This window comes from Tiliqua scincoides, chromosome 6 (assembly GCF_035046505.1).
Source record: "Tiliqua scincoides isolate rTilSci1 chromosome 6, rTilSci1.hap2, whole genome shotgun sequence".
NCBI classification, from domain to species: domain Eukaryota; kingdom Metazoa; phylum Chordata; class Lepidosauria; order Squamata; family Scincidae; genus Tiliqua; species Tiliqua scincoides.
The window spans coordinates 13,545,141-13,559,296 of NC_089826.1; the positions used below are offsets into that span (position 1 = coordinate 13,545,141).

At 44.5% G+C, this 14,156-nt stretch overlaps 1 pseudogene; it reads left to right on the forward strand.

Annotated features, from left to right (window-relative positions):
• Positions 1-13,005: 13,005 nt before the first annotated feature.
• Positions 13,006-13,125, forward strand: LOC136656290 (5S ribosomal RNA; annotated as a pseudogene).
• Positions 13,126-14,156: the final 1,031 nt, after the last annotated feature.

The window sequence follows — 14,156 nt, forward strand, 5'->3', positions numbered from 1 at the left end:
TCCTTTTAAAGGCATCTAAGCAAGATGCCGTCACTACTTCTTGTGGCAAGGAGTTTCACAGACGAATTACGCGCCTTTCCTTTCTGGACCCTTTCAATAAAGGATTCTGAGAAAAGGCGTCAATGAAGTGTAGGACTGGTGTCTATTGTCTAACCCCCATCGAAGCTAAATGGAAACCTGCTGAACACTAACCTCTCAGGTGCAAGGCAACTACTAGTCATTAGTCATCTCTTAACTCAGGGGTGCCCAAACCCCGGCCCGGGGGCCACTTGCGGCCCTCGGGGGCTCCCAATTAGGCCCTCGGGGAGCCCCCAGTCTCCAATGAAACTCTGGCCCTCCAGAGACTTGCTGAAGCCTGTGCTTGCCAGACGCAACTGTTCTCAGCAAGAGGACAACTGTTTGACCTCTCAACTGAGCTGTGGGATGAGGGCTCCCTCCACTACTTGCTGTTTCACGTCTGTGATGCAGCAGTGGCAGCGAAGGAAAGGCTGGCCTTGCTTTGCGCAAAGCCTTTTATAGGCTTCGAGCTATTGCAAGACCTTCATTCATTCATATAAGTTCCATCTCTAATATATTCATTTATGTAAATTTATTCAAATTTTTAATGGTAAATCAATTCTTTTTTTTTTTTCCTGGCCCCTGACACAGTGTCAGAGAGATGATGTGGCCCTCCTGCCAAAATGTTTGGACACCCCTGTCTTAACTCATTACTCACCTCTTAACTCATTACTAAGTGCTAAGAACATGAAAGCCACAAACAAAAAGAGAGAAAAAGAATTGGGACCACATTTTGCAACAAACAGGAGGATCTGTTCAGTGCTTGCAGATCCACCTTGACAGCAAGTTGTCATACAATGTCAATTGCCATCACAGCCTTGGCATCCTTATTTCATTTTTGTCTGGTCTCAGCAGGGTGAATTCCCCAGCATGAACAGCAAAACAGGGCGTTGATGAGAAGAGCAATCAGATATGATGAGGTATTTTTCTGCTCCAGGGGTGCCCTCTGTTTTCCTTCCTGTTCTTTGCTACCTGGAACCCAGTCTGAACTCTTCCTTTACTAACCTTCACTTCCCCAAAAACATGTTCTCTGTTATTGTTTTGATGGCTGTTTTAGTGACAATTTTTAGGTTATATTATATTCAACCTGATCCTCTGCTGCCCTAGCGCTGGTGCTGCAACCACCCAGAGAGCAAGTGGCGATGGCGGGGAAATCACAGCGGGACCCCAATTACCTTACCAGCGGACTGCCACTGGAGCACAGGTAAGTGCTAAGTGGTGCAGGAGCCTGGGGAGGGTGTGGGGGAGGATTTCCTGGGTGGAGGGAGGGCAGAACAGGGGGAAGGACAGGTCTGGGTGGGAGGTGGGACTGGTTGAGGCCTCCTACGCCAAATCCTATCCCCATATCTGCCTTGCAAGCCCAACATGGGGCTTCTCAAACCTGCGCCAGAAATAGCTGGTGAAGGAGTCTTGCAAAGGACTTGCAAATGTTAAAAGGACTCCAGGAGCCCCACTGAGCAGACGGGGGTGTTCTGGGGTAAATGAAAGAATGTCCCCCTCCCTCAAGGAGACCTCCAGCCTGCTTGGATCCAGCACAGGATCCAGCAGTAGCTGTGTGGTGCCACTGCCACTGCTCCTGTGTTGGATAGAATTGGGCCCTTAGTTTGTCATCTCATTGGGGAGATCACTCCTAGCTTTGGGGGAAAAAAACAGAAAGGCCCTGCTTCAATCTGGAGCTCCCTTTCAGCAAAGAGCTTCCATATCTCAGGGCTGGCCCTACCATTGAGCAACTTGGGGTGGTCACCTGGAATGAATGAATGTTAAAAGGCAGCAAGGTCAATTTATTATTGGAATGTTATTACCAGGGTGGAGGGACCATCTGGATTTTCGCACACCAAAATGTTTGGGGCAGGCATTGCAACACTCACAACTGGTGGGACAAGGGTGTGGACATGATGGTTTTGCGCAGCACATCTTTGATCCAGCTACATCATCAGTACAGTGACTGAAAGCAAATCTTGGGTAGGACCTTCGGATGTTACGTTTGGATGCTACAGCCCCCTTACTTTGCAATTAAATTTTGCCTTCTGGTCTCTCAGGGACACTTCTAGCCTTTTGGGACCAGTATAAGATTTAATTTTAAAAAGCCATTAGTGGGAGGGGGGTGGAAGCTTATGAGATTAGGTCAATGTGTTTGTGTCAGTGTTCAAATAACTTACGTATTTACCCTGCATGTGCCTGATCTTGTCTGATCTCGGAAGCTAAGCAGGGTCAGGCCTTGTTAGTACTTGTATGGGAGACCACCTGGGAATACCAGCTGCTATAGGCTTATACCATAGTCTTTCGAGACTGAAGGTTGCCAACCATTTTTGCCCATTTTTACTGGATTATGGCTAAGCTACATTTCTGCTTTTCAGCCACACAACAACCAAGAAAATATCACATCTTAAAGCAAAATTGCTATCTAAATATTCTAAATCATGGGCAATTTCCCCACACATAAAAAAGACCACACTTGGAGCTACATCTTATATCTCTCTTAGCAAACTGGTGCAGCTCATTTAGTTGCGTTGTGTTCCAAGCAAATGCAAGATAACAATTTGAAAGAGACGGTCATGAATGTTGTACTGAGAACAGTATGTTCTGAAAACACAATCATATAATTCCCTTTCCTAAAATATGCTCATTTCATTTCATGTTCTTGCTACAATCTCTTGGAATATATGTAGGACATGCTTTAAATGGCCTTTCGAACAAAACATCCTTTTTGCTTTGATGCTCATGCAGTAGAATGTGCGAAACTAGCACCAAAAACGTGGGAGCTATCAAGAGCTGTGATCCAAGGTACAGAATTCATTTGTTGGTTTCAAAAGATTTTTATTCCTTCCCCTGGCTTGATTAAGGACCTCCAAGGTGGCCAACTCAGTATTATACACTGAGAAAACTATTATATACAGGTCTTGCCTCCTTATCAGCCAATTCGAGACCCATGGATCTGACCCACTGCAGGTCCTGGAGGCTGACCTGTACTCCTGGATGAGACTGGAAGTATTTTCTGGTTGCGCCTGGGAGGTGATCTGAGACCTGGAGAGGCTGCACATGGCCTCTCCAAGCTTCAGAGCCCCCCAAAGACTTTAGAAGCATGCTTCTCGTTTTTTAAAAAAACCAGAAGTGTGCTTCTAAGGTCTTTCTATGGCCTTCAGAAGCCTCCTGAGGCTCGGGAAGGCTGTGAGTGGCCTCCCTGGGCTTTAGAACACAGCCCAGAGAATGCCAACCCCCACTGGGGATTTCATTATTTCCAGTTTTCGGCATCTGGGAGTTCCAGGAACAGAAACCCCAGAATGCCTTCAGACTGTAATATACAGTGGGCCTCTCCTTATCTGTGGATTTAAATATCCACAGATGCTGAGGCTGCAGTTGGCAATCCTCAGAATACTTCCTGGATGTGACTGAAAGTAGCTTCTGGTTGCATCGGGGAGGTATTCAGAGGTGCAGAGAGGCCAGGATCAAAGTGACTTCCTAACCAGCAAGTTGATCAGATATGGGCTGGATGATACAATCATTAGGTAGATTCACACAGGGCCTCTGGGAGGAATTTTATCAGGGGGTACAAAGTTTTTTATCACGGGGTGGGGGGGAGTTTGCGCTGACGTCCTGGAAGGAAAGAAAGCCCCTTCCCTGTCTAATCTGCCTCTCCTTGAGCGGGACAGTGGGACGAAGGGCAGAGGAGCCCCAAAGAATGCCAGATGCAAGGGAGGGCACCAGGATGAGGTCTCTTGTTATCTGGTGTGCTCCCTGGGGCATTCGGTGGGTCGCTGTGAGATACAGGAAGCTGGACTAGATGGGCCTATGGCCTGATCCAGTGGGACTGTTCTTATGTTCTTATGAGTGTGACCCCTAGTCAGTAACTGTGGTGCCATATGGGCCCCTTATGGATTTCATTATCCACAGAATTTAGTATCCACAGTGGGTCCTGGATCCTCCGTGGATACCAAGGGCCCACTGTACGTAGCGCTAATTTTATAAAGAAGCAGTGGTGTCTGATGAAGCTTCTGGGAGCTGCTGATGTCTGTTCCCCAGGCCGGTGTTCCATAGGAAGCTACCTTATACTGAGACAGACCATTGGCATTCCTAGCAATGAGAGCCATGTGAGAGCTCTCAGAGCTCTCAGAGAAAAGCAATTTTTCAGTGTGTGCCTCTCCCTTATATTCATTTTTGGCTCCTTTGTTTGAGGAGTCTTACATTTCATTGGCTGATGTGTTACACCAGAAATGGAGGCTTTCTCAGGATTGGTTAGTTTCAAGTTACAGACTCCAAATATAGTAGAAAACACTGTTTCCAATAACCACTGTTTACTCATTTATTACAGAACTGGTGTCCTTTCTGTCTGGTTTCATCAATCACTGGTTAAACCAAGCCTTTTGGTCTTTCCTCTGTTAATTCTCTTTATGTGATCTGTATGGTGGTGTAATTTCATTTATTAAGCGACTTTTAAATATAACTTCTGACTATCTGAAATGTAACAAACCTGAACTGAACTCTCAGAAAACCAAAGTTATGGTCTTTTCAAAATCATGGAGCCCAGGCACTTGGTCTGTTGGAGGGGAGAAACTGGAACAGGTCAAAAGCTTTAAATATCTTGGAATTCACTTCCACTACAATCTTTGCTGGGGTACTCATCAAAAATTGGTTACCAACTTGGCCCGTGTCACCTTGCAGAGCACCAATCGATTCTTTTTTAGTCAGGGCAATCGTTATATACCAGCTGCTCTCAAGGTATTTAATGCCAAGGTATCGGTACAGCTCCTGTATGGGTGCCCTATCTGGATTAGCGCTATAAATCACACCCTTGAGAGTATCCAAGCAAAATTTTTGAGGGCTATCCTGGGTTTACCTAAATCTGTACCATACTCTGCATTATGTTTGGAGACCGGACAATCGCTCTTAGTATCAAGAGCATGGCTTTTAACCATACGCTATTGGCTCCAATTACATTATAACGTGAAACCAGGCAGTCTCCTATCCAGAATGCTATCTGAGTCTGGTTCTTCTAAATGGTATAGGCAAATTAAATCAAAAATCGAATCAATTGGTTTTTCATTGGATTTTTTAAGTTTCTATCCATTCCCTGGAGTTTATCAAAGGGTAAAGCAAAGAATGCTAGACATTGAGGCACAAAACGTCTTTGAACTTGCTTCTAGAATTTGCTCCCCTCTTAATTTCTCTATCCCACTAAAGTATGGGCAAATGGCTCCTTATCTGAGTATTCTGATCAACGCTTCTGAACGTCGTGCAATCTCCTTGGCAAGATTCAATGTGTTTCCATCCAAGGTCACAGAAGGCAGATATAGGCAAATACCATATAAAGAATGCCTCTGCCCTTGTAATTTGGGAAATGTTGAATCAATCATACACATTCTTTTTTATTGTCCTCGGCACACTAGATCCCGCCACACTTACATGACTCCACTTCTCGGCAAAATGAATGGGCTTTCGGATGAGGCAAAACTGAAGTGTCTCCTAAATGACTGCTCACCAGATGTGCTAGAGGGAATTTCTAAATTTTTTACTTTTGGTGATTTCTAAGCCTTCTTAATGTAATTTGTCAAAAATATTGATATTTTATGTTGAACTGTAAATGTTTTATTAATAATTTAGTGTCTTAACTAAGGGCAGGAGGTCTGGTCTAGAGGGTAGAGCCTCCATTTGCCTGAAGATTAACAACCACAAGGTTGCCAGTTCGAGGCCACCGGCACCATGCGACCTTGAAGCAGCTGGCAAGCTGCAGCTGAGCTATTCCATCTGCTCGGAGCGTGGGAGGATGGAGGCCAGAATGTTAAACCAGATCGGAGTGTAACACCTTGAATGTGGTGGTTCTTGAAAAAGAGAACCTTCTTTCAATTTGTAAAAATCCCTGCGTGGATTTAATAAGCCTGCCTGTGTAAACCGCCTTGAATAAAGTCTTGAATAAAAGACCAAGAAAGGCGGTATATAAATACTGTATATTATATTATTATATATTATTATTAACTCCGTTTCTGATAAACGGGATTAGGACTAATTATGTTTGCTTTTATGATTTCTCTATCTATGCCTAATAAAGGTTTATTCATTCATTCAATTCATTTATTTAGTACAGGACAAACTAAATTCTTATTGTAAATAAGGATTTTTTAAGAAACCTTTCTCTTTATTTCAATTAAATCTAGCCTCCCCTGCCAGCGTTTAGCTCTGACAGAGGTTCTCAGGAATGTTTGCTAATTAGGGGCTTTCATATTATCTTGTTCCTGTCCAGTTCTCTCTGCAGTGTCTGTATCTTAGAATACTCTATCTCTGTCTGTCAAACAAGATAAATTGTCTTCTCATTAAAACTGCTTCTAACCTGTGTATAACCCTTAATTTTATGTTCTTGGTGCCAACAGATATCGGCTTTCCTAATTAATTGGTGCAGGGCATCCTGCTTCCTGCCTCCCCCTAGTTCTCTAATCTCACTTTAAGTAGTATATTTCTCTAGTTCCAATTAAAGTGACAGGTGGGGCCTTAAGTCCTTTGAAGTCTTACAGAGAAGTCTTATCTGTGAGATGTTGTTTTTCTCACATTCCAGGTCTATGAGCTGTCCGTGAGGCAGACCCTCTAATTAATTTCTTGCTAAGGTTGCATTTTGAATTACATGGCTTGAGCAGCCTTAATGGTCAAATTTCAATTGCTTTTACTATTCTGTGTATTCAGGCTTTAATCAAACTACTCTGACAGCTAAAATTCATTACTATGCCTTTTTATATGTTGATTACATTTTAAAAAACAATCTCTATAATTATGAAGGCATTAAAAACTATCGACATGGAAACATACTAACTTTGTGTATATAATACACAAATACAAAGTCATGGACAACCTCCAGTTCATGCTCAGAGAATGTAATGCAGGGAGGTGAGTCCACATCCTGAACCATGACCTGTGTTTTCTTCAGGCTGATTGTCAGTCCAAAATCTTGGCAGGCCTTGCTAAAACGATCCATGAGCTGCTGGAGATCTTTGGCAGAGTGGGTAGTGATAGCTGCATCGTCGGCAAAGAGGAAGTCACGCAGACATTTCTGCTGGACTTTGGACTTTGCTCTCTGGAGAGGTTGAAGAGCTTTCCATCTGATCTGGTCTGGAGATAGATGCCTTCTGTTGCAGTTCCAAAGGCCTGCTTCAGCAGGACAGCGAAGAAAATCCCAAACAAGGTTGGTGCAAGAACACAGCCCTGCTTCACTCCGCTTCGGATGTCAAAGGGGTCTGATGTGGACCCCTAAACTTTGACGGTACATATAAGTATTGCTATATAAACACTTTTCTTATTTCTTAATATTTGTTTGTGAAATGCTAAACATATAAACATAACATTTTGTTTTAAACTAATTTATAAACATCCATAAACATTTGGTTCATTAACATTTGAATAAATGATTAGTTTTAGCATAAATGGCTATAAACACTCATAGCATGGCATAACATTTGCTTCATTAAACATTTGGTCTGTTAGCATAAGTGGCTTTCATGGCCTTGTCTCATCTGGGCTACAGTAAATGTATCCCGTACTGTTTATCCTCACTCTCATTATCTATGCTGCTTATATCCCTGATGATTCTCTTTCAGAGTTACTGTGATATAGTGCAATGTAGTGAATAAGCATTTTTTTTCCAAACTTCTTGCCACTTTTGTTAGTCAAGGTTCGGAATTGTTTGTTCCAGCATCACATTTACAATTTGCGTTGTATTTTTGCTTAAAACTTAACCTCGCCTTTCGGTTTCATGAAAATGAAGGTGAAGCACAGAGCTTTGACAGCCCTCTTTCTAATGCAGTGCTTGGTACTACTTTGTCATTTCAGGATCAGGATCTTGACAGTAGGAGAGGTTTTCAGATTGCCTTGGCAACAAAGGACAAAGACACATGCTAACGCTGTAGAAAGGAAATGGGGTTCAAAACCGCAGAGGCAATCCAGCAGAAGGAAGGCCTTGGTAAGAAGCTCTGCAGTGGCCCTCTCCTATCTTGATGGGCCCCTTCCCACAGCCTGGAGTGAGTGCAGCAGCAACCAGGGGTTTATGTTCTCCCAGAAATGATGGGAGGCCAATAACAACAGCAATCTAGCCTGTTGCTAGCCTGTTTCCCCCCTACAGTGTGTGGAAGCACATGGAATCTGAGGGCACATGGTGCTACATGGGACATGTATGGAGGACATGGTGGCATCAGCTGCCTATAAGGCTGCTGTCTCTGGGAGAAAAGGAATCTGCCAGTGCAGCTGCTGCCACTGGCTTGCCCAGTCCTCCTTAGGGATGCCAGAACACACACCAGCAGTGACCTCCTTGGGCCCTGGTAGATTCCTGAGCATGACATGGACTGATGCCAGGTCCTTTGGCACACCATAGCCAGCTCAATACTATGGCTGACCAACTCCAGGAAAAATCCCAATCCTGTATTGTGGCAATATTGATGCTTTTCTTTTTGCCTCGGACCTTCTTCATGCAACCATCTGCACACATGGCAGCCTGTTAGAAACCTGCACATGATGGCATTTGGCCTGTTATGAGCCAGATGTGCACACGCACCACTATGCACAGAATTTGGCTTTCAGCTAACAATGGCAAGCATTTTTTCCCCAGTGCTTTCCAGTGCCAAATCCTTCACCTGGTTGTGGGGTCCTGCAAACAGCTTGCAGGAACTGAGAGAATGGTTGTTATACGACACTCAGCTCCATTCCTGTTTGAAATAATAATTGCAAACTTTTAATATGCCAATAAAGGTACTGAAGTGTGTGTGTGTGTGTGTGTGTGTGTGTGTGTGTGTGTGTGTGTGTGTGTGTGTGTGTGTGTGAATAATAATTGCAAAAAAAAAAAAATCCAAAACCAGAGGATTGGACAGCGGTTTGGACACAACAGTTGTGCATGTGCGGGAGCACTGCAAGCAACCCAATCTGACAAAAAGCCAATGAATTTCATTAGAATGACCTTGCAGGTATGAAATAAATTCCAGGAGTTGGTGGAAGGTCCTTGGGATTTAATTACACTAGTTCAGCATCACTGACCAAAGGAGACATTCCATTTCCAGCGATGATGACTGTCATTCACTGAAATATAGGGGATTGTCTTGTGATGTAAAAAAAAAAAAAAAGAGAGAGAGAATGTGAACAAGTCTGTTGTGTTCAAATATTTATTGATAAAGAATGGGCTAGAGCCAGACAAATATTTGCATTAAGGAAGCAAACTAGAGGTGAGTTATCTTAATCACTTCATTTGGTGCGCTCTCTCTCTCTCTCTCTCTCTCTCTCTCTCTCTCTCTCTCTCTCTCTGTGTGTGTGTGTGTGTGTGTGTGTGTGTGTGTGTGTGTGTGTGTGAAATGAAAATTGCAGGTTATTGGCTCCTCCAATCCTGATGGGTCTGACTGTGGTGTGAGGGATGGGGGCTTAACGTCCACTATGCTACCAGTCCCTGCTAGTTGTGCAAAGAGATAAATTCCTCTTGTTTTCAATGAGACCTTCCCTCCTGGAGGAGGGGGCTCTTGATCTAGATTAGAACTGTGGTGAGTTTAAAAAGCCCCCATACCACCACCCCGATTGCAAAGTCCCCCTGCAAATGCTAAGCAAATAGGGCCTAGTCCCAGGTAAGTGTGAATAACATTGTAGCCTAGACCTGCATAGGATTGGGCTCTAAGTGAATTCTCTTATTCATACCAATATGGCTTTAATCAACAAGGTTTAGCATCTCAGACACAGGGATCTCTGTGATCCACTCGCCAGCTAGGAGGACGTTTTGGCTGGGGGAGGGGGCCATGGTGTCATTAGCAGGAGCTTGAGTTCTTTGCTGAGGGAGGAGTGAGGGCAAACAAATACTGCATGAGAGCAACAGAAAATAAGCAGAGCAATGTAAGGAGAGGTCATCTGGGGGAAAGATGGAACTTCCCTTTGTTTTCAGTCAAAGGAAGGAAAGGGAAAATGGAAATGGAGAATGGTTAAACATTTGTTCTCCCTTCATGCCCGTAACAGGTGGAAATTAGTTCGGGACTTTTGGCACCTCTGTAAGCAAAGCGGCTGAGTACATGGAGAATATCTAATTCTGATAACCAGCAAAAAAAAAATAATAATAATAATGAACAAAGAAAGAATGATGCCGTATTATCTCCCCCCCCCCCGCACAACTCAACATGATCCTCCATGACATCTCAGAGAAATGCCCCCTCCCCAAGAACCACTCTTACCCTTCCTAACCCTTGTTCTCACACTGATCACTTGTTCTCAGCCACAATGAGGCCCCCAAGGTAAGGGAACAAATGTTCCCTTCTTTTGAGAAGGCGAGCTGTGACTGCCTCCCCACTGCTGGATGCAGCACATACACCCTGTTGGCATAGCTTCATTGGCACTGGAAAGTTGGATTGGTTCCTAAAAGTCTCCCAGAGGGCAGTTTTATCTTTCTTGCCACCCATGCTTTCTGCAAGCCAGGCCATGTAAACCTTCCTGAAGTAAGGGTGCCCTCTAGGATGCAATACTAGCCTGGTTAACATTAGCTGACTTCAGGACCCTAAAAAAGAGAGATTTTTAACTGGTGTGCCACAGCTTGCTACAGTACATTAATGTGCTGTGAAAATTCTGCAGCTGTGCTGTGGGAGCTTGGAACATGGAGGTTGAAAATTGCTGGAAAACTCTTCCAGGTTCTGAGGCTCTGTTTTTAGGGCTAATGTCTGCAGTAATGGATTGTCTGTGCCTCTTCATCTGCTAGCTCCATGGAGGGTTGTTGCTCTAAAAACAGAGCCACAGAACCCAGAAGAGCCTCCTGGAAGCCGGAAGTGACATCGCAAGAGGCGAAGACCATAGAGGTCAGTGAAAAGAAAAAAAAGTCACTGCTATAGAATTTTCAAGTCAGCCTGGTGATCTGATCAGCTCGTCAGAATAGCAACACAGACTCCCTCATCCTCAGCTCAGCTTTGGCCCATCCTTGACCATTCCTTGCCTGATTGGCAACCTTCAGTCTCGAAAGACTATGGTATAAGCCTACAGCACCCTGTATTCTCAGGCGGTCTCCCATCCAAGTACTAACCAGGCCTGACCCTGCTTAGCTTCCGAGATCAGACGAGATAGGGCATGTGCAGTGTAACCAAACTAGGCCATTCCACTGCAGCCTGACCTGGTGCTGGCCAGTGTTACAGCTGTGTAAATATGTGCCTCCACGTCTATGTATTTTTAGTACACTTTTCCCCCTTTGCCATAGCAAGAGCAACTACCAAAATCTGAAGATGGTAACTGGAGTGCTGCCCAATCTTCCCCCTTTCCACAGGAGATACTCAACCATGCACCTTTCATTCTGAATCATTCACACATGCAGAGATACAACATTTATAGGGCACACGTTTCATGGCAGTCATGAGGACTAGAAACTTTGGTTTTTGAAAAAGCAAGCTGTAAGCTGAGATTTGTGGGAAGTTGAATCGTGTGTCCAATACCAGACTGCTTTTTTCTGTACTCCTGCAAAATCTCAGCATATGTACAGCTGCACAGCATATGTATAATTTATTATTAGTACATAAATTGGATAATGATCATGATAATAATTATGATGGCATGAGAAAAAAAAAGGCCCTTCTTGCTTCTAGTCTTTTTTTCACTCCCATTTCAAGAGAGGCAGCATAGCAGCCTTGCATTAAGGGGGCAAAGCAGCTGGTCTCATCATGTCCTCAGGGCAGGCCTGGATTGGCCTACTAACCAAATCAAAGTCCAGCTCCTTGCTAGAAAACAAGGCTGGAAGCCTTTAGTTGTGATGTATGTCCTGTTGCTCTTGTGTGAAATATAGAGGAGTGCATCAGTGCTCCCAGACTCATTGGTAGGAAAAGCATGTTCTCTCCTGCTTGCTCGCTCACACACGCTCATAAAATAAGTCGGCCTGTCAAAACAATCTCAGCCTCCCATTTTTCAGGAGAGAAGGAAAAATCCACCAGCAGTTATTCACCCTATTCCCATGTGCTCTGTGGCCTGGTTCAGTGCCTTTATTGGGTCTGTGAGCCCTTTTGGTGTGATGGAGAAGATGCCTGCCCCCACCTCTGCATCACCCACGGACACAAAATCTGATGGCGGTAGTAGGTACGGAGAATGTACATTCGTGTGATTCTTCCTCCTGCAAAGAAGGACCCATCGCACGAAACTGAGCTTCTGTGCACAAAGTGTTTGGGTTGAGCACCCACCACCCCACATTATGTGACGTGCATAGTGGAGGGGAGGGACAGGCCTGGCAAGTATGTGAGCAGAGGCGATGGTGAAAAAGTTCTCTACAGTTTCTTCAAAGGTGGATGTAGATACTGTATTTCATACTATTTGGGGGGGGGGGCAGAGCTCCCTGGATGTTAGTTTTCCATGGAGGAGAGATACTGGAACCCAATGGTGTCTTTATAATATTTGCTTTATTTACAAATATACCAGCATTTGATGGAACAAGGCAGAGTAGTGGTGTCACTAGGGCTCGTGTAACCCAGTACGGAAGGCCAGCGTGTCAGCCCCATGATGCACCTCCTCCCATACAATGGGCAGGGCATCACCCCAGGCAGTGGAGGTGATGATGCACCATTGCTCCGCCCCACTGGCTTTTTGGCTTTGATATAATAGAGACATTTCGAGGTGTTTTAATTGCATTCTGCATGAAATTATGCATTGAATGATATATAACATGATGGTATTATTCGAAAATACCAAGATTTTAACAATTTTGGCCAGTAGTGGTGTCACCTCCCCCCAGCCCTGTGTGTTTCAACTGGTGGGGTCCACATCACCCTGCACTCCCTAGTAATGCCACTGCAGCAGAGGCATAAGAAGGAGTATTCTTTGGCAGTTGAGCTGACGCCACTATCCCTGTCATTGCATCATGTGTCACAGTGGTCTCTCTCTCTCTCTCTCTCACACACACACATACACACACACAGACTCAGACACACACACACATGGGGGGCCAGCTCACATTTGAGAATCAGAGGGGGAATAACACTGAAATAAGTTGGCAGCAACTGTTATCCTGCATGTGCCTGATCTCATCTGATCTTGGAAACTAAGCAGGGTCAGGCCTGGTTAGTACTTGGATGGGAGACCACCTGGGAATACCAGGTGCTGTAGGCTTGTACCATAGTCTTTCAAGACTGAAGGTTGCCAACCATACCAAGTTGGCATTGAAAGATATACCCTTAAAAATTATTGTCTGTCTCCAGCCCAATATTTTAGTTAATTGATTATTGATCCGAATTTATCTCAGCATCCTCTTTATCAGACACTATTAAAGCATGTGAAGTTATACTCTTTGTGTATGTGTGTCTGAAAGAGAGAGGTCAGGATATGTTTCTCAGCCGTATGCATTCTGCCGGCACCCTCTGCACTTATCCAGCATTCTCCAGGTAGTAGTCCCTCATTCAATATTCTGTAGGGAAGCCATCCTCATTCTCCAACAAGCTCAGAAAAGTGTATCTGATGCCGCATTGCTGCAGGTCATTCTGGCCAGTCAGGGACCCCAGTCACGGGGAACATGGAATCTGATGAAATGGATTCAGTCCCTGAAAGCTGATGCTGAAATAGACTGGTTTGTTTTAAAATACAAGACTTGTTTTCATACAAACTCTGCCTACCTACAGTGCCCGCCTCTGTAGACAATTACTGAATGAGGGATACGTGATGGACATGGCTAGGGACATAGACATCAATCTGGGGGGCATCGCTAGCTGACACATTCCCACTCCCCTCTTCCCATGTCTGGCCACCCTTATGGCTGATCAACGAGGACTTGACTTTGATTCAGAGTTCAGATGCTGTCAGGCTCCTGGGACAGACTCCCACCAACTCAATCACTCCCCTTGATAGGCTGGTTTCCATCTCTTAACAGGAGTGCTGTCTGTCCTAGGGTTGCCTTGCTAACTGGCTGAAGTCTTTGCTGCTGCACCCAAGGCAATACCTGATGCTGGAAAATACAGAACCCAAGAGTATTTTTTTAGAACAGGAAAGAAATCTAAGAGGATTGCTGCATGTTGTGTGTTTTGCTTTTTGCTTTTCACAACAGCAGGTATGTGGCAGGAACACGCAGCGTTAAAAACGTGCATTTTCTGCAACTTAATGTACCTCAAATGTAAAAAAAATTGTAGCAACTTCTATTATACACCAGT